Source organism: Heptranchias perlo, chromosome 19, assembly GCF_035084215.1.
Source record: "Heptranchias perlo isolate sHepPer1 chromosome 19, sHepPer1.hap1, whole genome shotgun sequence".
Lineage (NCBI taxonomy): Eukaryota > Metazoa > Chordata > Chondrichthyes > Hexanchiformes > Hexanchidae > Heptranchias > Heptranchias perlo.
The window spans coordinates 20,451,931-20,476,119 of NC_090343.1; the positions used below are offsets into that span (position 1 = coordinate 20,451,931).

A 24,189-nucleotide genomic window follows, 5' to 3' on the forward strand; every position below is an offset into this window, starting at 1 on the left:
TTTTTAAATATTCAGTATTTTAAAATATTTGTTTTTGTTGAACTGGTAGTTTTTATATCTGTTATTTGTACATAATTAGTATTTTTACATGTTGAGTATTTTTACATATTCAGCACTTTTCCATATCTAGTTTTTCCATTTCTAGTATTTTTACATGTGACATTTTCACAGGTTTATCTTTTTTGCATATATCTGATTTTTTTTGCAAATGTCTAATATTTTTACATCTTCGGTATTTTATACATATCTGATATTTTTTCATATTCAGTATGTTTACATATTTTATTCTTATATATATGATATATTCACATAGTCAGGTTTTTTTTAACATAACTTACAGTTTTACATAGCCATTCATTTGAATATTTAGTACCTTTATAATATCCCAAACAAGAGTCACGGTGAACGATGGATGCATGAATGAATTAATTAATTACTCAAAAAGTCATACAAGTATATGTATCTGTGACATATTAGCTGTTTTCTTAAGGTCTGTGACTGGTTTCCAAAAGAATAGCTGAAAAGCACTTAAGAAGTTTTGCTCATTAGATCAGAAAAAGAAAGTACTATGTTCTCAAGCATGCTGTATAATGCAATGCATACATCACACAAAGCAGTACATACATTGTATAAAGGAATTTATATGTTTTATGGAGAAATACATACTGTACAGGAAATGGCAGACACTATATAGCGAAATAGTCCGAGTGAGATTAGTTAGTCTGATGTTACAATGCTTGGAATGGGAAAACTGAAATCTCAATACAGTTTCTGAAAATAAATTTCCAGAGTACCGATGATTAAAACAAATTAGCACATGTTCTAAAAATGAATTACAGATTTATTCAGTTTAGGAATAACATTTCAGTTCAAAACATAAAGGAAAGCTCAAGTCACAGCTATCAGAGAAGCTTTGTGCCTTAACAGAAAAATACACGCAGAGTTACTGAGTGTAAGATTAAAGCTTTAATTCCTGCTAAAAATTACACGTGCTCAAAATTAAACAGAAGAGAATGAGAGGCAAGCTTATGTTGCAGCTGAGCTAACATGAACAAACATAGTCCTTGTCTTACTACCTTCTCTTGTGGTTTTAGACCTGCTTCTAAACACATTCACAGACTTATCATGAAACTTCAGAGCATTTCAGAATAAAAAGGACATCCAATTCTGATATGGGTGTACTCCACTAGTGCAGGGTATTTGGTAGCACATTCCATTTCTGTTGTGGATATTTGGTATGTTGTCATTTTGCTGTGGATAGTTGGTGTTGTTTTCTGATGTCCAGTGTTGCTATGTGAATTTGGTGCTATGTATCAATCCTGTGCATTATTTTGGACACATATCTGTTTTAATTTTGTTTCAACTTTGTTTGTATTCTACACCACAATGCAACGACGTTCACACTAGGTATTTGCTCCAATTCTGCCTATATTTGGATTTTCTAATTGTATTCTCATACTCGTCTTGTAGCTGTTTGGTATTATAGGCAGCAGAAAGAGCAGACTTCCATCTTAACAGCCTGCGTTGGGTTCAAAGCCAGGCCTTGTAGGTGAAAGTTAATCTAATGCACCACTCAATTTCCTGCTGGTACATTTTGATAATGCTGCTTGTATCCAAGCTAGTTTTGGTACTTCATTCCTTACTATGTTCCAATTCAGTTTGTATTCTGCATCATATCTCAGTTGAGTTTCCAATTTTGTCTGCATTCTGTACTATATCCTTATTCTATTGTACATATTTGGTACCATATTCCTATTCTATTTGCAATTTATTCCATATTACAAAACTTTTGCAGGTATTCGGTATCCATTTACAATTATGTTCATATTCTGCACTATAACCCACATCTGTTGTATTTATTTGCGATTATATTCTGTGGTTACTACTGACACATTCTATTTTGTTGGCGGTGCTTAGTACCATTTTCTAAATTTGTGCGGGGTATTTGGTAGCACATTCCATTTCTGTTGTGGATATTTGGTATGTTATCATTCTATTGTGGATAATTGGTGTTGCTTTCTGGTCCAGTGTTGTTATGTGAATTTAGTGCTATGTACCAATTATGTGCTTTATTTTGGACACCATATCTAATTGTGTTGCGGGTATTTAGTGTTATATTCTGATTCTGTTGTAACTATTTGGCATCGTGTTCTCATTCTGTTGTCGATAATTGGTGCCATTTTCTGATTTTGTTATGTGTATTTGGTGTTTTGTTCTAATTCCATTGTGGGCAGTTAGTACGATATTCTAATTGTGTTCTGGATATGTCCTATGATGTTCCAATTCGGTTCTGGATATTTGTTACTATGTTCTAATTTTGTCATGGGACTTTAATGCAATGTTCTGATTCTGTTCTGGATATTTGCTACTATCGGTACCATGTTCTAATTCTGTTCTGGTTATTCGGTACTATATTCTAATTTTTTTCTGAGTATTTCACACTATGCTCTAATCTTGTTATGAGTATTTAGTACTATATTCTGATTATGTGGTGGGTGCTTAGTGCTATGTTCTAATTCTGCTGGGGACATTTGGTATCATATTTCAAATGTGTTGTGAGTATTTTGTATTATATTCTAATTCTGTTGGTATTTGGTAGCATATTCTGAATGAGTTGTAATTTGTGGTATATTTTAATTCTGTTGTGAGTATTCAGTTCTGTATTCCAATTCTATTGTAGGTATTTACTATTTTTTTCCAATTCTTTTGTCACTTTTGGACCTTTGTTCTTATTCTGTTGTGGTTTTTTGGCACAATATTTTAATTGTGTTCTGGATATTCAATACTATGTCCAGATTATGTTGTGGGTATCTGGTACTTTGTTCCAATTCTGTTCTTGGTATTTGCATCATATTCCAATTCTGTTTTGGATATTTTATACTATCTTCTAATTCTGCTGTGGTTATTTGTTTCTGTATTGTGATTCTGCTTTGGGTATTTGTTCCATTATTCAGATTCTGATGGGGGTTTTTGGTAACACAGTCCAATTCTTGTATTTGACACCATATTCTGATACTGTTGTGTTTGATTGATAATGTGTTCTCATTCTGTTATGGGTATTCAGCATTATATTTAGTACAATGTTCAAATTCTGATGTGGGTATTTTGTACAATTTTCTAATTCCATTGTGGTTATTTTGTACAATTTTCTAATTCCGTTGTGGTTATTTTGTACAATTTTCTAATTCAGTTGTGGGGATGTGGTATCAGATTCGGATTCAGTGGTGGGGTTTTTGGTGCCTTTTTTATTGTGTTCTAATTCAACTCTGTGTATTTGTTCCCAAATTCCATTTCTGTTGGGTATTTGTTGCTATGTCCTTATTCTGCTCTGGGTATTTTTTGTCATATTCTGATTCTGTTGTGAGTATTTAGCACTATGTTCGCATTCTCTCACGCATATTTCATACCATATTTTAATTCTGTTGTGAGTATTTGGTACAACATTCTGATTCAGTTGTGGGTATTTGTTGCCATATTTTGATTCGTTGGTGGCGATTTTTTTTTACAATGCTCTAATTCTAGTGTGGGCAATAGGTACCTTTTTCTGATTCTGTTATGTATATTTGGTACTAAACTCAATCTTGTTATTTTGTATTATACTCTCATTCTGTTGTGGGTATTTGGTACCACATGCTTAACGTATTGTGGTTATTTTGTACTATATTGTAATTCTGCTGTGGATATTTGGTGTCATATTCTGATTCTGATGTGGGTATTTGGTGCTATATCCTGATTCCAGTGTGGTTATTGGGTATCACATTCTAATTCTGTTGTGGGTATTTAGTACCATATTCTGATTCTGTTATGGGTCTTTCATACTATGTTCTAATTGTGTTCTGCATATTCTAATTCTATTGTGGGTATTTAGTACCATGTTCTTATCATATTTTTCTTGTTTGGCACCATATTCTGATTTTGTTCTGGGTATTCGGTAGTGTTGTAATCTTGTGATATTTGGTGTTATTTTCTCATGCTGTTGTGGATATTTGGTGCTGTATTCTAATCCTGTTGTGCCTATTTATTATGATGTGCTAATTCTTTTGTGGGTATTTAATATCATATTTTGATTCTATTGTGAATACTGGTACTTTGTTCTCATTCTGTTTTGCATATTTGGTACCATATGCTGATTTGGTTGCAAGTATTTAGTACCATATTCCAATTGTGTTGTATGTGGCACTATGCTCCAATTAAGTTGTGGGTTCTTGGTGACATATTCTGATTGTATTGCTTACAGTGGTACCATATTTTGATTCTATGATGGATATTTGGCATTGTGTTGTAATTCTGTTATGGGTATTTGGTGCTATCTTCCATTTTCAATTGTGGGTATTTGATGTCATATTCTGGTTCTATTATGAGTAGATGGTACTATGTTTTTTGTGCAAAAAGCCACAACAGAATGAGAATATAACAATGAATAACAACAGATTTTGAACATGGTGCCAAGTGAACATAACAGAATCAGAAAATGGTATCAAGTGCCATAACAAAATTAGAACATAGTAACAAATCGCCACAGAAGAATCAAAATGTGGCAACAAATACCCACAACTGAATCAGAATTTTGTACTATATAGCCACAACAGAATTAAAAACACATACTAAATACACGAGAGAAAGTGAGAACATAATGCTAAATACCCATGTGCTGATTCTGTTCTGGGTGTTTGATATCATATTTTGATTTAGGGTTTGTTATCATTTTGTGATTGTATTGTTTGTCCTTGATACTTTGTTAAAATTCTCCATGTTTATTTGGTGCCCTATTTCAATTGTGTTGTTTTTCAGTTTATGTTTGAAATCTCCTGTAGTTTATTTGGTGCTATATCCTGATTCTGTCCTGATTTGATACCATATTCCAATTTTGTTGCGGTATTCAGCATTATATTGTGATTCAGTTGTCTGTCTCTTGTACATTGTCCTAATTATGTTGTGGAAATTTGGTACCATAGGCTAATTCTATACTGAGTATTTGGTACAATGTTTTAATTCTGCCATGGGTATTTAGTACCATTTTCTGAATGTAGTGTGAATATTTGGCATCATTTTCTAATTCCATTCTGGGTATTTCGTACCATCTTCCAATTTTGTTATAGGTATTTGGTACATTGCATCAAATTTCTACAGCAGAATAGAAACAATGTTCTAATTCTGTTGTTTGCATTTTGTAATATATTGTCATTCTGTTGGGATATTTCGACCATAATCTGATTGTATCATGGATATATGTTACTATGTTCCAATTCTGTTGTGGTTATTTGGTACCAGGTTTTGTTCCGAATATTTGGTAGTGTTCTAATTTTGTTGTAATATTTGATATTGTGTACTAATTCTGCTGTGGCAAATAGAATTCTATTATGGGTTTTTAGTACCATATTCTAATTCGGCTGTGTGTATGTGGTGTTATATCTGATTCTGTTGTGGGTATCTGGTACCTTATTCTGATTCTTTTGGTGTATTTATTTAGGATTGAATGAAATTATATTGCATAAATTATATTTGCCGGGAGATTCATAATTTCTACTTATTTTGCCTGTTAAAATTTGTGTATAACGTAGGAAGTTTTTCACAGTGTCAGGAGTATTTTTAAAAAAGCATTTTCATTGAGATGCCTGTATCTGTAATCTGCATTTCCCAACTCTTGGCAGTTAAAGCTAGTTCAGACTTACAGTGGTAATATATTCAGCTGAAGAGCTCCAAGAGATGGACATTACATACCTCAACACCGGATGTCTCCATATCTGTTTTTCAGTTTGTTTTCCTGGGTGAACAACTGGAACTAAAGTAGCAAATTTGTAAAGAATCTTGGAACATTTCTACCTTTGTGACATGTTTTAAATGAAGTTAAAACATGCAGTGTAGTTGCTTTGTTTTGTTTTTACAAGATTGAAATAAAAAGCCACTATTTTGTTGTGATGCAGTGATGGGAATCCACTTAGCATCTCTTTGACAGTAAGTCTTTAACCACTGTATCATTTCCATGGTCCAACTGTTGACAGAGATACAGGAGTTGCCGCCTCAGTAACTGTGTGCCATTAAAATTAACTAGGTCGACTTTTCAATTGAAAGGGTTCTTTTCTAAGTTGTGGAGTCCAACGAAAATCCGTTAATATTATCCATGCATTGCTAGCATGAAGTTGCCAGTGTTCATGAGTATTTCTTTACTTGGCAACAAGTAGTAATAATTTGCCTTCTAATATCTATCCCTCAGTATCTATCTCTACAATTATTGATTGGCGAAAAGGCATCTGATGCACAGTATGATACATATGGAAAGGGAAAAAATGTATTTCACCTGCTGTCTAGTTTAAGTTTCCAAATTGACACATGGAGAGTAGAAATGCATCTGAACTCAGACAACTCTACTTCTCAATCTGCAACCCACAACTGCTAAGTCAAAGTCGCCATATGTGGATGAGATATCGATTCTCAGTAATTTGTTGTCCAATGGTCCTCTGATTAAATTTCATCATACACAATCCTCTAATTTCATTGGCCCACATATTCTAGTAGCTGCCATTTAATATCCCGGCTGTTATCAAGCAAAGGATGATGTCTGTATCCCTATGGCACCAATGGAATAGAAACATCTATTGCAAGTATTTTTAAATTAACAGAAGTCTTCCCCTTGCTATTTTCTAGATTTTCTTTTATACATATGTTTAGGTTATTAATAGGAAATGGGTATTATTTCTACAGCAGTCAAGGAAATGTGAAAAGTTGATTCCAGTGAAATGTCCCTTGCCAACCTTGTACTCACTGCTGCTCTTAAGAATTCCTGTGCCTGTCACCAATTTAACGATTGACAGGAAAAAAAATCAATATTCAAGTTAAACAAATGTGAATTGTTGTTTACTGTCAGTAATTTGAACGACACACCCTATTTCCCAGTGTAATAGACCAGCAATATCTCCCCTTCTCACTGTTTGGACAAAGCATGTTTGTACTTGTTGTCCAGGTCTTCCAACGACAGCCAATTAAAATACAATATCCAGGGCTGTCAACATTGAAGAAACATTAGAGCTGAGATTTATGATCACAAAATGTGAGATAGATTGCAAGTGAAACCAGGCTATATTCATTTTGAAGAGTTACAATTGTTACAATTTTAAACCAAAATAAGAAACTATAATTTCGAATGAGTTGAGACTTAACAAGCCTGTAACTATATGCCAGTCATAATAATGAATGCACTATTTGGCCACTCTTTTGCATTGAAACATATTATGCCCAATGACATAATAGCAATGAACCAAGTCCTAACAGAGCTCTTCATTCCTATTATCGATAGATTAAGGAGGCAGCATCCAGATATCATTTCAAGGGAATATGCCTGGTTTATAAACGTCCATTTCTGTGAGAGAAAAATGTCCAACTGATGGAGCAGCTGGAGCTAAATCCATTCCTCTTCAGCGGCACACCAGTTATCCAGATCCCAACTATTGAGAGAAGGGCAGCACCGACGAGCAACGAAACCAGCATGACATGCTGCCTCCCCATTCACTTGAATGAAAAGCCCAATGCTCCCAACCAGCCAGCAGCCAGCCAGCAATGGGAGCAGTGGTCAATTTCTTAACATTTGCTTTGCACCCTGTCCGTCTGGATGCCAGGCCAAAAGAAAGAAAGGGTGGCGCCAGCAGCGCTGCGGCATTTAAAGGGGCACGGTGCACTTTTCTTCTCGGTGGCGGCAGCAGCAGCGTGGGGTGAAGCGCCTGGTGTGCCCGTGGGGATGGATGGAGTTGGAGTCGCCCACCTCCTATCTCCTGGACGCCAGCAGCAGCCTCCAATGTTGCGAAACCCCCTGACGTCACTCCCAGCATCCTCCGCACAATGGCTTCTGAAAAGAAGCTGGGGAAAGAATTTTCTTTAGGCCGTGAAAAATAGAGAAAAATAATTTCCAAAATTTGGAAAGTGGAGATCGCGTGCAAAAACTTATCGGAAAGAGATGCCGAGTCAACGGCGGTGAGTTTGTGCTAATTGCTGGAACGAATAGTGCGGGTTGTCGGGATGAAATTGACTAGTGAAGTGCTGGGAAGTTTTGCTGGGCAGTTTGTGTGTGTGTGTGTGTGTGTGAGAGAGAGAGAGAGAGCTCGGGTTTATTATATTATACACACTGCTTTTTTTTTTCCGCGGCGGTTGCAATTCAGATCACCCCCCCCCCCCTTCAATGTAATTCAACATATTAAAAATCAGAATTGTAGCAATCTTTTTTTTTTGTTTGCAAAGAGTTTCCCCCCCCCCCCCCACACTCTTTGCCAGATCTTCATGTTTGGTGATTTTTTTTTTTCTAATTACGTATTCCCCCAAGAAAAAAAGTTTTTTTGGGAGTAAGTTTCGTGTCTCCAATACTGTATCTTTTGATGGCTCACGCCGCGCTTTTGCAATGCTGTATAATTGTTTTTTTTGTGGGGGGGAGGGGGGTTTAAGTGAATTTTTGTTAAGATTCTAAATTGGAAAGTTTTAACTTTTGAATTTCGTTTGGGAGTCGGTGTGGAGAAGTGGGTAAATATTTCGGAATCGGACGTGTTGCAAACTGTTTACGTTTAAGGATTTATCCCCCCACCCCTTCTAAAAGTTGCACGTTATGAAGTTGGTTAACATTAACTAGTTATTTTTTGTGTGGCTCATATTACGGTTTTGTTGCTGTGAGTCAGGAGCTGGGAGGTGGTCACGCTGCTCGGCTGTGATAAAATATATGTAGATAACTAAATCTTTCACAAAAATCTATCGTTTTGTTTTCAAATGGATAACAATTACACTTGTTTATTCTCGAGTTGTTTGGCGCTAATGCCTCGTTGTGTTCCATCGATCATTGCACTGAAGAGACACAAATATTGTCTTGTATTTTATGCAAACTGTTTTGTCGTTACTGCAGTATGTGTAGCAACACGTGAGCTCGTTTAGTTGTAAGGGGGAATAGAGAGAAATGGGGTATTTAAAGATAGTTATTTCTAAGTTGTCTATAAAAAGTTTAAATATTTAGTTTGTAGCTATTGGAAATATTGATGAAACCCAGTGGAAACCGCGTTGTGCTTGTTTTAAGCTTAAAACTTAGAAGAAATAAACATTTTAATCTTATGTTAAATAACGTTAATAGCTATAGATAAAAGATGAGCATGTTAGCGTTAGTTTCAGTGCTGTAATTTCAAGGATCTGTCCCTGAGTGTAAGGACACGTTTGCTGTCTTCTTACTCATGTTACCTTAAAATGATGTTCAAAATTCAGATTCCAATTGGTAGTAAAGTTATATGTATATTGAATTTGCAGCTATCTAATACTATCAGAACTTGTTGTGTTTACATATATATTTTTCTGAAGAGTCAGCTCTCTCTTGCAAATTTCATAACTAAAGGTATTCCTAGGACAGTTCTGAAAGAATGAATAAAGAACATTTTCACCTGACAGTCTGAACATTTACATCTCTTGTAGTAAGCAAAATGTTAAATTAAATGTGTCTTCTGTTACAAAAAGAGTGAAGTGGCAACTATTTCTCGTTGATGACAAACTAATTGAAAATGTTTGTTATTTGAGTGTAGGACATAAGGTACTAGATTGTATTTATGTAATTTTTTGGAGCAATAATAGAATGTGACAGCATTGAAATAAATGAAATACAAATTGTAATATCAAACTCTGAATACTGTAAATAAATAAATGTTAGCTGAGTTATTTTAGATCTTTACTCTTTTATATCCCAATATGTCAATCTTAGTAATGATGAATTTGTTTTTATGGAACATGAAAACTACACACATGATAGCTTTAAAAGATGGGAATAAAAATATTAAAATTACTTTGAAAACTAATTTGACAGTAATTGTGAAATATTTGTAAATGATTATGGAAAATTATGGTTCAAACCATATCTGTGATTTTAAATTAACCAAACTTTGTAGATTCAAGGATGTAGAGTGCGAATTGTTTAAAATGATATTCCTAGGAAAAGCTTATGGTTTGCATAAACTTTAAAGAATAAAGAAAATAAAAGAATAACAAGGCAATTAAGATGTACTGTATTTTTCTAAAGAAAAATGGTCAGAGATATTGCAAAGTAATATAATCAATTAGTTGACAAGGTATCACAACCAAAGCTCAAAATTGTAACACAAAAACCTGATGTTCAATTTAGAGATATTAAAATTATGCCAATAAGATACAAAATGTAGATTGGTTTCCTCAGTCTTTTAGGAGACTATGAGAAGTATTAAACCTTTTTAGTTGGAGTTCTTTTTGTCATGTGTTAATGTAAATTGACAAGTATTGGAACTTTTTAAAGCTTCAAGTTGTTTGCATCCTACTAGTTTTGTGTTTTAAGTGTTGGGATTGATCTGTTTCAGAATAAGATCTTGTGTGTTCTTATCTTCTAAATATTACAAAATGTCAAATAGTTTTTTTTGTATCTGGACTGTTGTTTCTCTTTGTGATACAAATTTTAAAGACAGATGCTCCTTTACCATTTGCATTTAACCAATGTTGAAATAATAAAGGCAAATGTAACATTAAATATACTTCAAAAGTAACAAATTATTTTGTTTCTCAAATATATAGATTAAATATGTAAAATTGTGGAATCGCAAGGCATAGCTTTATGTTTCAATAAAATTAGTTTTATCAGAACAGTTTGACCATTTAATCAGTGTAAGTTGTAGAGAAATTGTTAAATTCACAAGTGCAGTATCTTTTACAATGTGATAAGATTGTAATTGAAATAAATCCAGTGAAAAAGCATAGCAACAAGCCCATCAGACAGTTAGATTTTAAGTTGATCTGATTAACTTTGTAAACATTTTACCTGTGTCATTGAATATTGATGTTATTAAAACACTAACCTTAATATTAGAGTAATTACTTGTTAATATTTTTTGAAGTTCCAAATTAGATTAAGTTTCAGCTCCAAAAAATTGGAAGAAGTTTGTTAAATACAAACTTAGTTAGGAATCTCAACAAAACATACAATAATCCATTTAACACAGTATATATTTTTCTATTATTTATTACAAAAGATTGTAACTAAATCTTTACTCTTTTCTGTGTACTGGTTTCTTTCCATATTTGTCCAGCTGTCTTGATATTTTACTCATCAAATTATAGTAATATAACAATGAAGCATGGAGTCTTAATATATGTTCAGATGTTTTATAAAATTAATCTACTGAAAGAGTGATTTTAAAGTGTTGGATGAAACACATTTTGATCTGTTATAATAGAGTCTCAGTAATGAAAAAGGCAAAGAGATTTCCCTGTTTGTAAATAAGAACAGTGTTTTACAAGCAAAGTTAAGAATCATTCATGGTAATTGTTTTCCTGTTAGTAAATTCAAGTAATTGTTGGTGCAACAGATTGCAGCATGATTGCGAAGTGTAAATTTTCAAAAGGTTTTTGATTACTGACTCTGTGATCTTTTCAGTTTGTAATCTGGAATGGTGCTGAGAATGAGGGCATTTGGTTTTTCTTTGGAAGAATCTTTGTACAACTACTGTTACTTAAACATTTCCCAGTTATTTTGTTAATCAAAAAATTTGGAGGAAACATTCGTAAAACTCTGAAAATACTAATTGTGAAAATATATTTATACGGTTACTCAAAGTAATTTGCTCACTTTCTAACAACATACAGAAGAAACAGGATCATAAAATAAATGGGGGTGAGGTGTTAGAATGATGCATTTTCACAAATTTTACTCTAAAGTTGGATTCTTCATTTTCTTCTTAATTTTTTGCTAGTTGCCGATGTTTTGTTTCTGCTGTTTGCCAGAGGTGTGTGAATGGAAACTGACAGTCATTGGAAATGGATCCAAATGTTTAATTTGAATTTTAAAGTTCAAAAATTTAAAAAGAATAAATTGTAGGAAAAAAGCATTGTGTTTGTATGTCAAGCAATCATTTCTCTAAGACAGTTTGGACAGAATAGAATTGCCTTGGCTTTTATTCTTCCATTTGATTTTCTTTATCTAAATCTGCAGATTTCAGATTTATACAACATGAGGTCAAATATTCCAAGTGCTTTTCCCACCTTGTATTACTTTCAAAGTATTCTCCAATCTGCTGTAAGTTTTTTTTTTTAAAAATGAGGACATCTTATTAGTAAACTACATGCTTTTTACATTTTGCAAATCAACTTTTAAATAGAAAAGGATTGTGTAACTTTTATTTCTAAGCACTTATCATGAAAAGTGTACATTAGAATCAGATCCCTTTTTAAAGTTATAGAGAACTTTGGGAGAATATGTAGTCCTTTTGAAGTCTGTTGAGATTCTTTTCAAAAAATATTTTTGTGCAATTTATATTAGAACTGTTGCTACAGGATATAACTAAAGATCCTGCACGTTTGTTATTTGTCCTCCAGAAACTCTTCATTCTTTTAATATGAAACTTATATTCTAACAAATGTGCCTATAAGTATCCTTGTTAATATGATGCAGGATATTAAAATGTTCTGGCATTCAGAAAACAAATGTTTTTTTGGAATATGAAGTTTTAATGCTGCATTCAGCATAATATCAACTGACCCTCTGGTAAACATGGTGTCCAGTTTCTGTTCTAACATCTTTTTCATCAGAAACAACCTTAGACATTATGACAAGTCTCTCCTTCTCCCTCTCCCTCTCTGTCTAGTCCTTATCTATAAATTTGATTACTGATAATCCAGACTATCAAGGCTTATAAAAGGAATACTGTATCTTTAACAAGATACTAGTAATTATCTACAAATGGTCAAAAGATTAGTTAAGCTTTGTACTGCATGTTATCTGGAAGATTTGTGTCACAGATCCTTGAAAATGTGTTTTACTGCGAATCACTTTGCTTGAAACTGACTAGGAGTGTGTGTGCTGAAGATATAGGTAAAGGTGCTTCAAGGAGGATGTGTGTTGGAGCCTGATTTGATTGATTGAATATTTATAACACACAACTTTTTTTTCTCCAAAAGAGTGGAATGTGGACTCTTCTTTCAGCATGTAATTGTTAATATTGTCACAAAGAACAAATATATATGACCATAAAACATATTGCACAATTGAAATGGCATTTCTTGGAGTGACTTTGTCAGAGCTGATAATCTTGTGTTACTTTTCACTAGCCAATTAGGCATTTGGTTGAAAACATTCAGGCAGTTAATGGATGAATTAACCACTATGAAATGTACTAAAATGTACAGTAACATTATAGCTAAATCAAGAATTGATAATTGTCCACATGAAGTCGTACAAATATAAGAATAGTTACTAGCTTATGAAGCTAGTAGCACATGAACTGTAGTTTCCAGTAGAGATGTGCCATGAAACAGTGATGTTTTAAACAATATTTTCAGTAACAAATCTACCAGATAAAATGCAGTACAAAGCCTTATTTCCTAGGTATCAACAGTAACTACATGCCGTAGTTCATTCTTTGTGAAGTACTTTGAGATGTTTCTGAGAGTTGCAGTGAGGTGCTTTGTAAGTACAAGTTCGTTCGTTTGTTTTTAATAGTTGATAGTTTGGTGTGAGGTGACTTCTGCAGCCCGTACTTTATACTACAGTGTATGAATGTTTTTGAGGGGTTAACTTTTTCAAGTTAGAGTTGTAGTGAAACCAACCTTTTAAATTTGCAACCTGTAATCAGCAGTGAGGCTGAGAGCATAGGAAGAGGGTGTTTTGTATTTTGGAAGATACTTTGTAGAGCTGTAGCATCATGGAAATTCATCAGTTTTACTAGCAATGTTTACTAGAACTTAGGCAGCCAAAAGTTGTGTTAAGTTTTGTACATCAAAAGAACAATAAATAGTTATTTAATGGAAAGAGTGATTATTTTTGGATTATGTAATATGGTTAGATTTTTTTTAAAAAGCATATAAACGTTATTAGTAAATCTAAAGGATGATTTCACACAGTTGTAGCAAACAAACTGTCTAAAGATTTGAGTCAATACCACCCATTGGTGTATGAATGTAAATATTGTTTTACACTGAGAAATCATTTCTAAAACATAAAAATGACTTTTGGCGTTGGCTTGACATAAAGTCAGTTGAACCGACCAGGACTGGAGCTTTCTGAAAAACACGTTTTTTACTATCACAGATACTGTTAAGTGTATTAGAAGCCTGAAGTATCCATTTATTAGTCCTGGTTAGAGGAGACTGGCCCGTGATAACATTTTAATTATTTCAGAAAGACCTCAGGAAAAGTTTAAAAGCTACTATAAGAAAAAGACCGTGAGAATGGAGACAAGGGTGCAATTTTTTTGGGAAAATATACCTTCCTGTTCACGTGTGTGTATATATTTTCAATGTACAAAAGTTCCCAAGTGCCTCAGCATTCATATTGAAGAAACTTTCTTACTTGGTAACATTTAGAAACTGTTGGTATTGCCTTTTGAAATTTGGATGGGCATTGCTTCCCTTCCCCCTCCCCCAGCATACAAATTATACAAAAGCTGTAATAAAAACAGAAATCTACAATTCAAATGAAGCTTCATATTTGTAATGGCCTTCTGGTGAAACTGCACCCTGTGAGCAGTTTGTTTCCCTCCACATCTTTCCCTCATGTTGTATTGACCCTTTCCCTTTGCCTTCCACAGCGCATTGTATATGTTGGATTTATAATTTTGTTTTAAGACTTGTTAGTTGCTGGTCCCTATTTTAATTCCTGTGTTCCGTCTTGATTACATTTATTTTACACATGAAATTATTCTAGTTTGATTGTAGAATTCATTTACTGACAACACTTTTGTTCAATTGGCCAGGGCAGACACACTTGATGTGATGGTTTTGAATTGACAAAAGCTGATGTAGATTAGAGTTGTAGGAAAGGGATACAACATCTAATGTACATTAACAAGAATGGGAGTAATCTGTTCAGCTCACCTAAGGTCTACAAGAGCATCTACAGTTTATTCACATCCTAAGGAGTAATATAGTTCAGCGTTGATCATTACCCGTTTTCTAACTCAATTTTCCAAAGCTGTGATGAGAAATAAATTGTTTGTTCAGTGATGTGAGTACAGGGCTAGAAATCAGTGCTTTGGTGCAAATCTAGGTTTTCAAAATGCAGTACGCATGTACTGTCGATGTTGACATCTTGTGTAGTACTGAGTAATCAGGAATTGTGTCTAGGGTACCAGTATTTGGCATTTAATGTATCTATGTTCTTATCCTTGGAGTACGAAACATTTAGTGAAATTATTTAATTTTAAACATGTCCAAAAAACTCATTCATATTATGTCAAGGGAAGTACTTTCTTGCATCTTTTGAAATTTCTGACATTTTTTGAAAATGTACTCTCAGTTAAAAGTAAGAACTGTGACATAATAACAGCTGAGATCCTGTAGAACGCACGAAGTGAAGGATTTATAGAAAGCACTTGCTAAAGTAACCGTTAGCCATTTAACTCAGGGTAACCAAACATTGTCCAGCATTTGTCCAGTTGGCTGAGCAATTGTTCCAACTTGTCAGTAGTTAAAGCACTTCGCAAGTTCCCAAAATATAGCTGAGGCAAACCTATAAAAGAATTAAGTTAACCCAAGGCAAGTCAAGATGCTTTTTTCCATCCTAAATTCTTTTTCTTTGTAAGTTCTAACATTTATAAATGTGAAAGGCTGGATACACTATGATGAAAAGCTAGAGCAAAAATGTGCTTAGTTCTTCATTCCTGTCCAGGGGCTTCCCAGAAAGGGCAGGGATTCTTCGGGATTCTCACAGAAGGGGTGGGTGTGGGGGGGTCGGGGCACGGATAATATAGCGCTATGGAATCATTCGCAGGGCCGGTGCGCCCCTGTTCCTGTGGGGTAGCGTTGTAAAACAGAAGCTTCCGTATGTATGGCACTAATTCACGTAAACCTTATGTCCAACCAACGAAATAATCCGTTTCTGATTGTAAGTCCAAAACTAGGTTAAAAAGGCATGTCTACTGCTGTAGTTACAATGGTAATGGATAGATGCGTTATTGACACAAACTCAATATTTAATTCTAAGGACAAGTACAGCATGTGAAAGTGGCATGCCTAATATTGTTCATTTTATAGAATCAGTAGAAATTACAGCACAGAAGGGAGTCATTCAGCCCAACATGCCTATGCTGACATTAGCTCTTCAACTGGTGCTATCCACTGCAATCCCATTTCCCTGGACTTTCCTTGTTTCCTTTTATATTCTTTCTTTTCATTTAATTAGCCAATTTCTCTTGAAATGAAAATAAAAAAACAGCAAATACTCAAATGACAAAGCTGGTCTATCACTGTTTATAAAGAGAAAGGACAGGTGACTATTTTGGGTGAAGCCCGTGTCCTGAAATGTTATTCTACATTTCTTCTTTTATAGATGCTGATGGACCCAGCATTCCTGTGTTTTTGTTTCCCTTTTTAAACAAGGTCCTAGTCTCTCCCTCAAAAGTCACTTGTGGTAAAGCATTCCATGTTCTAATAACCCTCTTTCGGAAGAAAAGTTCTTATAACTTCCCCCTTTGTTCTTTCAGTGATAATCCTGAGTCTCTGTCCTCTTGCTATCAATTTTCTAACCAGTGAAAACAATCTTTCACTACTCTCTCAAAACGTTGCATTGTGTTGAACACCTTTATTAGATTTCCCACTTAATCTCTGTTTCTTTTTTTAAAAGAAGTCCTAAATGTTTGCAACTTTCTTCATAACTATAACTTCTCATTCCTGATATTCAAATGAATCTTTGCTCTTTCCTCTAATATCATTCATATAACTGATTATATTCCACTCAGATTACAGATTTAATGTCCAGTTATGGTTAATGGATTGCACTTTGGATGTGGATTTATGGGCAGTTCATCTTTTAAATGTCAGTGTTGATCATCAGTTAATGTGTGAAAATTTCATTACATTTGTTTAATGTCTTATATTTTATCTGAGCATTAGAACACATCAGCATTCCTTGTGTTAAGGGCTTCCACATGAATCTGGTTGTGCTTACAGGAAGAATATGACTTGAATTTATCCTTTATATTTCTATTTCTGATTGTAAGCAGATCGTTATACATCTTGCATATATGTATTACAGAATTGGAGTTTTTTGCACTTAATTTTTCACAATTCCAGGATGTTTCTTGTCACAAAAACATGAAGATTTTACCAGGAACGTGTTTGTGTTATTAAGCAGAATGGCAACGACTTTAGTTGAAAATAAAAAACTGATTATAGAAATCGATTGAAAAACCCTTCCTTTTTTCTCCATTGTCAAATTGAACTTTTGGAGTAGTTTGTAGAAGTGATGTGCTCAAACAGCGAGTATCATTAGGTACACTGTGTTTGCTAAAATTCTAAACAGAAAAACAGCTAAGTGAAATATTGCACTATAAAATCCAATAGTTACCGCAGAAGTCATCAATCAAAAATCCCCATAGATTGCAGAATTGAGAGTGATCCCAGTGGCAGCCTCCTGACCGGTTACCAACGGACTATTTTGATTGTGTACAGAGTAGTTTTGAAAATAAGAATTCAAAATAATGCAGTTCTCTTTAAAGGGTCTCAGCAGGGGATGTTTCTAATAGTCTAGAGATTTTGTTTTACAACATAATGTCAGTCATTTTACTGGAGAATTTCATTTTTTAATTGTTTGAGAAGATTGTAATCTATCCATCAATTCCCTTAGTCTTAGTTTAAAGGCACAATACTATTTTCATAGGTTTCCTTTGTTCCAGCAGAAGCTGTACTGTAGTCAATTAAAGAAGTTAGACCTTGGGAAGATGAAGACCGATAGGAGGAAGTACTTTAACAAATCTCAGGCATTCGTAATGCAAAGGTTTAACTGTGCGAAACAGCCCAGAAATGATTAGATTTATATTAGCGGACGAATGCTTATCATGTTCACTATTTTAGCAGAAGTATCAACCCATTTAAAATGAGTGTCTGTTCGCTAATATTGTCAACAGTCATTTCCAAGCTGTAGTGTTAATCCTTTTAACCGTAGATGCATTTTGTTTTGATTAAACTGAATACACGTGGCAAACTAAGTTATGGTCACAATTTCTTCAATTTGCTGTTAGTTTTTGAAAAAACAAATGAACCTAGGTTGCTGAGTGGGTGACATTTCTGCATTGTGCTACTTTCATTACATTCAGAAACTATTTTAAGAATGAAATATTAAAAAATGCATGGACCTGGTCGAGGAAATATTCCTGAGCAAGTGTCTGTTTTTGACATCTTGAAGTAGTCTAACCACTCGTTGCTGCTCTTTGTCAGGTGTTTTAAGGAATCAAAAAAGTCTTCAGTTTGGTGTGGTTTGTGTAGACACATTTTAAAAACTACTTGCATTTTGATTCACCAAAATAAGCAAGGGCCACACGAAAGACTAACATCATGAGAGACACACACTAGCAAAGTGTGCCTCTGTAATACCTGTGCATTTGTCTCATTTGTCAGACATTTCATATTTTTGTTAGGAAAGTGTATCAAAATATTTACATACGACACCTCGATTAGAAACTTGTAATTGTGCAGTTTCTGCCAGAATGTGGTTTTCCTCACAAATGCAGCCTTAAAGCTTCGGTGTGGCACAGCAAATGTGTGTTTAGCATGCCCACACTCACCTGCTTTCCATGCTGAATGTAAGCCACTGAGATTACTGATACACAGCTTCCAGGCAGGCTTGCGATTTCATTGCTCAAAGTTGATGCATGTTCTGGAATGTATCATGTTCACCCTGGCACCATGAGATATGGGGGGGTGGGGAATTCCCCAACACTAAACCAGTAATTAATTTGGAAGGACAATGGAAATAAAAGTAGGTCTTTTTTTTTCTACCAGAATCATTGGAATGACAGGATGCCTCTTCAGGATGTATTTACGTTACAGGTGTGGCATCAATGTAAACAATTTTGCACTATATGTAGTTGTATGGGATGATTTGGATGAGAATTTAGGAGGCATGGTTAGTAAGTTTGCAGATGACACCAAGATTGGTGGCATTGTGGACAGTGAAGAAGGTTATCTAGGATTGCAACGGGATCTTGATAAATTGGGCCAGTGGGCCGATGAATGGCAGATGGAGTTTAATTTAGATAAATGTGAGGTGATGCATTTTGGTAGATCGAATTGGGCCAGGACCTACTCCGTTAATGGTAGGGCGTTGGGGAGAGTTATAGAACAAAGAGATCTAGGAGTACAGGTTCATAGCTCCTTGAAAGTGGAGTCACAGGTGGATAGGGTGGTGAAGAAGGCATTCGGCATGCTTGGTTTCATTGGTCAGAACATTGAATACAGGAGTTGGGATGCCTTGTTGAAGTTGTACAAGACATTAGTAAGGCCACACTTGGAATACTGTGTACAGTTCTGGTCACCCTATTATAGAAAGGATATTATTAAACTAGAAAGAGTGCAGAAAAGATTTACTAGGATGCTACCGGGACTTGATGGTTTGACTTACAGGGAGAGGTTGGATAGACTGAGACTTTTTTCCCTGGAGAGTAGGAGGTTAAGGGGTGATCTTATAGAAGTCTATAAAATAATGAGGGGCATAGATAAGGTAGATCGTCAAAATCTTTTCCCAAAGGTAGGGGAGTCTATAACGAGGGGGCATAGATTTAAGGTGAGAGGGGAGAGATACAAAAGGGTCCAGAGGGGCAATTTTTTCACTCAAAGTGTGGTGAGTGTCTGGAACGAGCTGCCAGAGGCTGTAGTGGAGGCGGGTACAATTTTGTCTTTTAAAAAGCATTTGGACAGTTACATGGGTAAGATGGGTATGGAGGGATATGGGCCAAGTGCAGGCAATTGGGACTAGCTTAGTGGTATAAACTGGGCGACATGGACATGTTGGGCCGAAGGGCCTGTTTCCATGTTGTAAACTTCTATGATTCTAGTGTAAATGTAGCCCAAATCTGGAACGTGGACTCAATCTGACACTGGAATGAAGCATTCATTCCACAAACACAAAACTGCTTCACACAAACGCTAAACTAAATGCATCCCAAAACAATTCACCTATGGAGCTATTGTATATCTAGAGATTTCTAATCTTTTTCTCCCCACACATGGTCTAAGAAAAGGTTAAAAAAAATGTCTTTACACATTATGGTTAGAAGGAGGAATTTTCTGAGATAAACTGTTAAAGCAAAGTCCATAAATTACTTTAAAAGGGGATAGAATAATCACATGGAAAAGAGGAATATTGCAGGATATGGGGATCAAGTAGGAGCCTGGGATTAGACTAGATGGTTTACATGGAGAAAAACACCAGCACAGATTTGACGGGCCAAATGACCTGTTTCTGTGCTGGAACGTTCTACGATTCTATAATTGGGTACATTTTTCTGGCCATTAAAATTAGCATCAAGTCAAGTATAACAGCAATTAGAAGCAGGGTGAAATGCTGAATGAGATTGTCCTTTAGAGCCAATTAATGTTGAATTATGGGCAGTTTTTGTGCAATGTGTTCATCCCGTTAGTTAATAAAAAAGTGGATTGAAGCTGGCAAAATTAATTTCATGCATAAAACACCCCCCTGTAATGAAATTAAACCCAGATCCCAAAAGTAAAAGAACAGTGCTTGAACCCACTGCTGCACTCAGTCCATCAATCTTTTTCCCAATCCAATTAATTTTTTTTGTATGTATTGATTGTGATCTTTTACATATTTTTTAAAAATAGTGTTTTGTTGAAGGAATTAAAAACATCCTTTGTATGCAGGCAGGTTGAAAGCAGCCCACTCTTTGTGGTTATGTCAGACATGAATAATTATAATGTAGAAAGTGAATATATCACAGTGTTCATCTCAACACTGTAATTGGCTAAATAGTGATCCGTGATCTGTGACAGTTGTTATATTACAATTTCTAATTATCTTTGTATTATATATTGGCTTAAACATCGAATAACGGATCCAACAGACGAGAGTATACTGAGGGGAGGGAGGGGGGGTGGGCGGGCGGCCTTGGAGTTGCTCCTAGTCTCATGCTCCCTCCACTGTTGGTGGTTGCTCTTCAGTCTCTATGCTCCTATCCTCTGGAATTCCTTGCCTACTTCCCATTGCCTTGCTATCTCCACTCCTGCTTTCAGTAATAAACTCAGAACCCTTATCTTCCCTGTGCCTTTGTTCTCTTACCTTCTCCATTTATCTCTTTCCCTTTCTGCTTGGTATCCACTGTTTTGTCCTCCTTAATGCAGAATGCTTTGAAATGTCTTCTTTCACTTTACGTTATTGTCATTAAAACTGTAGTAAGATAAAGGCATTTTATCTACCCAGAAAGTGGGCATTAGCAGAAAAAGATTGTGGATAACAAACTGTTGAACCACCCGGGTTTATTCACAGAAACATAGTATCTGCTATTCAATACCATAGCCCCTCACTATAACATTGTCTGATATACCGCACTGTCTGATCTACAGTAAAACATTAACAGAGAAATCATATACAAAATCCTAACTATAGCTGTCTCTTTGTAAGGCTCCCAAAGGCCATCGTATAGAGAGGCTTTTATTTTCTTGATGAGGATCAAAATGCTACATCCTGACACGATTATTTGTACATTTTTTTTTGGTTGATAGAAACAAGATTGGATTAAAAATATGAAAAGTTTATATGAAATGTTTTGCTTGGTGGGTGAGCCCACCCATTTCCATACTGTTTTCAGAGCAACAACAGTCCAAGTTCTGAGAGGAATATTAGAATATAATTTTCAACACAAGTTCACAAAAGATATTCGATGACTATGGAGTTAACCACAAATTACCCATCTGCCTTAGATTGGTAATTGAACTTTACCAGAATTGCACGTCCTTTCCTATAATAAGAACACATCGCCTATGGCCCTGATTGTTGCTGACACTAATTTTAAAATTCTCATCCATTGCTTCATTCCATCCAAACTCTGCATCCTCCTCCATGTCTACATAAAAGCTCACATCCTCTGCTCTTAATTCTGGATGTGTGTGTGTCCTTCCTCTGCTCACCATCAGTAGCAAAGTGTTCATCCATCATGACCCTGCAGTTGGAATACTCTCCTGAAACCGCTCTGCTTTGATCCTTCTTAACTTTCAAAAGTCTCATCAAAGCCTACCTCTTGTCTCCCGTTACCTCCCAGTTCCTGCTGAGTGTCTGAAGGAGGCTATTCAGCCTACTGTGTCTATGCTGGCTCTTTGCTAGAGCAGTCTAAAACTAATCCCACTGCCCTACACTCTACCCATAGCGCTGTATCTTCTTCTGCTTTAAACTTTTACCTTAAAAGATGCAATGGTCTTACCTCAACTACTCTGTGGCAAAGCATTCCATGTTCTAACTCTCTGTTAGCTGGCTCCTCTCCTCACTCTTTTGGAGACAATTTTAAGTTGACCACCTTGTAACTGACTCCCCATTAAATTGCAACTTCCACTTCCTGCCCATTTCATAACCTGAACCCATTTACAGTCCTGCTCTCATGTTTGTCAAACTCTTTTGTGTTGGCAGCAAATTTCAATATCATGCATCCTATGCCAAGTCCAAATTATGTATATGAAGTGGACCCAGCTTGAACCCCTGGCATGCACCATTTCCAACCCTTCAATTTGAGCAACAACCATTAACCTTAACCCTTTGTTTCCTGTCCATTAAGCAACTTTCTACCAATGTTGCTACATTTCTTATACTGTGTGCCTGACTTTTTTTGTAACTAACCTTCTCTGAGACTCCTTATCTTACTGGACACACATAAACTAAAATCCTATAGGAAGGAAATGACCAATGTCCACCCATCGGGCCAGTCCCAAAGGTCATGGACTTCTTCCCCCACTTTACTTCTAATACCCTTCAACAGCCCTATCTGTTACTCTCTTAAATTTTTTTAACAACCTCCCACACATTTACCACCCTCTGCTTGAAGAAGTTGTGTCTCAACGATGTAATCACTTTTTCTTATCTTAAATCCATGTCACATTCTGCTGGAGAGTGTATGTTACATCATCAGTTTGGGACCTAGTTTATCTATTCCCATAAAGATCTTAAATGCCTCATTAAGGTTACTTTTTTCTCCGATCGAAACCTTAGTCTTTTCTCGTATCTGAGCGGCACATTCCTTTTTAGTTGGTGGTCTTTGTGTTTCTTCCAAGGCCAGGATGACCCATGAGTTACATCATAAGATCCTAGATGGCTATTTCACCATTGCTGAACACTGTTTTCCACTAAAATACTCAGACCGTTCTCTTCTGTTTGTTCTTTTATGTTATATACTGTAGACTGTTCCCATTTGCATTTCTCTACATTAAACAATTTTTGGCCCAATTGCTGCAAAAATGCCTGCAACTGGTTGGCTGGTTTGCTACTATTTACAGGAAGGGTTTCATCAGCAAACTTGGAGAGCTTTATTGGTGCCTGTTCCTCCAACAAGAGGGGATGAATATTTGGGGAAGACAAGCAGATATCAATTGTGTAGGAGGATAAAAATCAGGAAAGTGGGCAACCAAGAATATGGAGCGGGGAAGGGACAGAAGTAGGGTGGGCAGAGCTTAGGATAGGGGTGCTCACCTGAGTGAAATTGCTTTGTCAGTGAACATAGCATCCTCCTACTGCAGATATTATTCTGTTGGACAAGACTGTTGGAGTTCAGAATTCCACCTCTCGATTTCTTTTGTTGGGGTGTGGAAAATGTAGTTCTTGTAGCATTGGTTTAGTTGAGGTAGTGACCTGCTTATTATTTACGATAGTGCTTCTATCCACAACTCCACTTCGCACTAGTTCATTGTTCTGTGAGTAAAGGAAATCATTTGAAAGCACAGACAGGGAATCAAGTGAGACCTTCTGATTGAAAGATTTGTTTTCTACAACTTTGGTGGTATCAGACCAGCTGAACCTCCTACTAGTAAGCAACTCGTAAACTATATAGTAATCATCTATTAATATTCATATGAGGTAAATTTAGCACTTCTGGTACAGATCTTCATGCGATGGGACTGCATTCTGGGAACTTAGTTTTACTGGAAAGGTGTGTGGGCCATGAATTGGGTGCTTCGGCCTCTGTGCACAAATAAATAATATGGATTCCCATCAAGCAAAGTTCTGCATTGGGAATGGTAAATTGTAAAATTTACCCCTTAGTGTGATAAAGTTATGCATAATACTTTGTGAACGTTTTTCTACGTTAAAGGCATTATATTAATGTAAGTTGCTTCAAGAGCTCAGGTATCAGGCATCCGAGCTTCCTCTGTTAGCTAAATTTGGGTGTGAAGTAGTACCAGACTATTACACATAGTTCTTACATTTTTAAATGTAAGCAGAACCTT

At 35.5% G+C, this 24,189-nt stretch overlaps 1 protein-coding gene across 2 annotated transcripts in view; it reads left to right on the forward strand.

The window, feature by feature from the left end:
- Window positions 1-7,843: 7,843 nt before the first annotated feature.
- Window positions 7,844-24,189, forward strand: part of plagl2 (pleiomorphic adenoma gene-like 2) — a 122,439-nt gene continuing 106,093 nt past the window's right edge. For both annotated transcript variants that reach the window (XM_068000439.1, XM_068000436.1), the window contains exon 1: window positions 7,844-7,965. The gene's annotated coding sequence lies outside the window, so the exon portion shown is untranslated. The remainder of the gene's footprint in view (window positions 7,966-24,189) is intronic.